A 4,511-nucleotide genomic window follows, 5' to 3' on the forward strand; every position below is an offset into this window, starting at 1 on the left:
CAGAGATAATTCAAATGGAAAAGAGAATGCTATTTCTTATGGAAACAGAGGACAAGTTTACAGGGACCTATGATCAGAGAGAGTGTGTATTTGAATGGTATGGGAGGTGTGGAATATCTCAGAGGATTTGGAAGAAGGAATACATCTTCCTCCTTGTACTCTAATGCTAATTGGGCCCACAAATCAGTTTGAAAAAAGAGGTCTGCACAGAGCTTCTGGGAACCTGCCCACACATTAGTTCTTATTTGGGTAATAAAAACGTCAGCAGCCAATACCTGGGGAGGAGAGACATAGTTATGGTTTAGAGTTTGTACTTTGTACCACAAGAAGGAGGAGGAAAAGGAAATACAGTAAGGCTACCATGGAAGAGTAATAACATGTAAGAGGGATAAGACAGCCACCCTGTAAAGGGGACAAGAAAACTACCCCCAGAAGGTGCTAAATTAGGTCAAGAACAGCCAAGACAAAACATAGAAACTAGTAAGTAGTAAGTTATATTTATCTGTAGGAAGTTGATTCTAATAACATAGGCATTAGGCAGTTACTCAGCCATTTTGCTATTTAAAGTACATTAAAATATAAAAGATGTGTGTTTCTAGAAACATAAACAATCTAAGGCAGGAAGGAAGCCTGCAACAGGATTTATTTAAAATGAATACAACATAAAAATATAGGCATATCATGTTGCATGAAAAGTCTATTTTGAAAGAAAAATGCAGAACAATGAAAAAGGTGCACATAATTTATAAATTAACACACAACCCATAGTCAAAGTGAGTGAAATATACTGTCACATTTTACAACAAGCCAAATCTTTTAGGGTGTATTTTCTTTTTATTTTTCATGAAGGAGAGATATGTACTAGGAGCTTAATATGTATGGCTGCCTATTTTCACTGGCAATCATACTGTGAATGTCCATTCCCATAATTCATTTTTGTTCAAGTTTATTCCTGCCTAATTTTACAGGGTCAGAAGATAGGGAACAGAGGACTGTCTATTAGAGTTCATTTAGAAGATATAATTTATCATTATACATGGATTCCAAACCATGAAGGTACATTCTGTATATTGATCTGCTTTTCAGAATGCATTCCTGAATGTATTTGATTTCAATTAATGTGCTACTGAGAGAATCCTAAACAGATAAACTTATTTCTGTTGCTTTTATCAAGGAAACTAGCATCTCTATTCAAGAGTTCTAGGTTACTAATGTATTCCTAGAGGTCTCTCTTCCTCTGACTTTCTGTCTCTCTGTGTCTCTGTCTCTGTCTCTATCTCTGTCTCTCTGTCTTTGTGTGTGGTTGTGTGTGTGTGTGCATGCATGTATTTACTTTGTGTACATAGCCCAGAGCAACTGGAGTCCCAGCTTGCTATCCAATTTTCTATTCTTACCTGATTCATAATCATAACTCTCTTGAGGCTTCAGAGGGAGGAGCTCATTATCCTGTACCACTAGCTGCTGAGTTGTTGGTAGTTGATGGCGTCTAAGGGAGGGTTCGACAATATTCTCTAAGAGTGTTGTCTCTGATAAATTTACCATACTTGCTCCATCCAGTGGGTATATACATATATATAATTTATAATTTTTAATTATATATATATATATATATATATATATATATATATATATATATATGAATATGATTGACCCACATTGGAGAGTATATTGCATTCAGTGTTTAGGTATATTTATATGTAGACAGGAAGGGAGGGCATGAGGAATGTGTAGTAGATTTGCGAGTTCAGGTAAATAGGGGTATGCAAATATCAAATACATAGTATACATATATGAAATTCTCATCTATAAAAGTATTACATTTTGAAAAATTATTCAGTTAAACCAGAGTAAACAGAATCAATTTTCCTTATTCATAAGACCTATCAAAATTTCAATTATTTAACAATACAGGCATGTCAGAATGATAAAGTTTGCTGTTAAGTATATAACCGACAAGGTCTTTATTCATACTGCAGGCCTGGAGAAATGTCTCATCAATTAAGATCAGGTACTGTTCTCAAAGAGAAAATAAATTACCTTCTAATTACCCATGCTTAGAGGATTAAAAATGCACACAGCTCCAGCTCTCTTTGATTCCACTTGCAGACTTCATTTACAGGCATACACCCTCATGTTCCCATATACATTTTCATTTAAAAATAAAAGATTGAAAAAAAACATACTGTTTTACAGAAAGGCAGAATTATATTTCTTGTAGATATGCATACTTAAATATAATCAACACAAATTAAAATGTAATAATCTCTTTAAAAACAAAAAATATTATGTTGGTACATAAAGGTGAAACCATTTCATTCATAATGGTCCACATAATGAAATGAATGGGAGACATAATCAATAAGGGATCATGTCAATGAAGATCAGGTTAGGGCCATGAAAAAGGATACCATAGAAATGGGATGAGAAGTCACCTTACAGTTGGGAAGACAGAGGTCACATTGTCACTGCTGGGTCTCTGAAACAGCATAGTACTTTAGACACTTGAATTTTTAAAGACCTATTTATTTTTATTTTATAGGTATAAGTAATTGTAAGTATGTATATATGTGTAGTGTGGGCATTCCTGGTACCTATAAAGATAAAAGATGTGGTCAGATTTCCTGATAGTAGAGTTATAGATGGTTATGAGCTTGTAATATGGAAAATGAACCCAGGGTCTCTCGAAGAATAGCCAGTGATCTTACCTAATTAACCACCTCTCCAGCACTCTTGACTCCTTGACTTTAAATCAGTGTATATTCAGACCTATATAATACTGCCATGATCATGTTGTAGGGTTTAAAATACTGAGACAATGAGGAGAATTTTGTATATAATAAAGTAAGTTCAAAAGAAGAAATTTGGTCTTCTCTGTTCCCTCAAATGATTACACCTCATTAGTATTGTGTGTTTGACAAGCAACACAGAACATTTGACTGGAAAATAAATGAATGAATGAATGAATGAATGAATGAATGAATGAATGAATGAATGACTAAATAAATGAATACAAAAATTATTAGGTGGTATGGTCTTTTTGGAAGGGATGTTGCCTTTTTATTGTATGTCACTGTGGAGGCAGGGCTTTGAGGTCTTAAATTCTCAAGCTACATCCAGGGTAAAACATATCTCTACACTCCTAGGCTGCCTTTGGATCAAGAAGTAGAACTCATAGCTCCTCCAGCACTATATCTTCCTGCATGTTGCCATGCTTCCCATCATGATGATAATGGACTAAACTGCTAAAACTGTAAGCCAAGGTGAATTAATTGTTTGCCTTTAGAAGAATTGCCTTGATCATGGTTTCTCTTCATAACAATGGAAATCTTAAGACAGAAGTTGGAGATAATCAATGGAGATAATATAAGCAGATGAGATATTTTTTTAAACATATCCCTGTATTTTCAGTACTGCAAAGATATGTTGAGTTTTCTTCCACTAATAATGCAATTTACTAGTATGAAGTGTCTTTCCTTATCTTTTTAGATAACTTTTTTTTAAAGTAAATTTCATTCAATATTAGAATGGCTACTCCAGCTTGTTTCCTGGAACCACTTGCTTGGAATTCATTTTCCAGCCTTTTACTTTGAGGTAAACCCACAATTACACTCATACCCAAACAACACAAAAATCCAAAAAGAAAAAGAATTTCAGACAAATTTCTCTTATGAACATTGATGAAAATATATTCAATAAAACTCTTGCGGAGGGACTGGTCTGCCGCGGGAACCGGAGCACTTTCGGCTGCTTCATCACCACCGCCTTCAAAGACAGGAGCGTCCCAGTGAGGCTGCACGTCTCGCGGATCATGCTAAAAAATTTAGAAGACTTCACTGGCCCTAGAAAAAGAAGTGACCTGGGATTCATCACATTTGATATAACAGCTGATCTAGAGAATATATTTGATTGGAATGTTAAGCAGTTATTTCTTTATTTATCAGCAGAGTATTCAACAAAAAATAATGCTCTGAACCAAGTTGTTCTTTGGGACAAAATCGTTTTGAGAGGTGATAATCCAAAGCTAATTTTGAAAGATATGAAGAAAAAGTATTTCTTCTTTGATGATGAAAATGGCCTCAAGGGCAACAGGAATGTCACTTTGACACTATCCTGGAACGTTCTACCAAATGCTGGAATTCTACCTCTTGTGACAGGATCGGGACATGTATCTGTGCCATTTCCAGATACATACAAGATAACCAAGAGCTACTAAATTATTCTGAATTTGAAACATATTTTTATACATGTTGAATTGCATCTCATCTCTTCCCGTTTCTTCATTGATTTTTTTCTTTCTTTTTCTTTTCTTTTTTCTTTTCTTTGTTTTGCTGTAAGAGAGTCTCACATCATAAGACACAGTTGAAGTGAAAGGTTCTGAGCTTCTTAAGCTTAGCTTTGTAAACAGACAGAAAAAGCCTCCCAGAGAAGAGTAGTCTGAAGAGCGAGGAAACTGCATAGGAAGACTCTGTCAGCAGTGTAGGTTTGAAACATTTATTTGCAGTATCTTATGT

At 34.8% G+C, this 4,511-nt stretch overlaps 1 pseudogene; it reads left to right on the forward strand.

Moving 5' to 3' along the window:
• Positions 1-1,050: 1,050 nt before the first annotated feature.
• Positions 1,051-4,213, forward strand: LOC114633271 (annotated as a pseudogene).
• The last annotated feature ends 298 nt before the right edge of the window (positions 4,214-4,511 follow it).

Source organism: Grammomys surdaster, unplaced genomic scaffold (assembly GCF_004785775.1).
Source record: "Grammomys surdaster isolate TR1022 unplaced genomic scaffold, NIH_TR_1.0 573, whole genome shotgun sequence".
In the NCBI taxonomy this organism is placed as follows: domain Eukaryota; kingdom Metazoa; phylum Chordata; class Mammalia; order Rodentia; family Muridae; genus Grammomys; species Grammomys surdaster.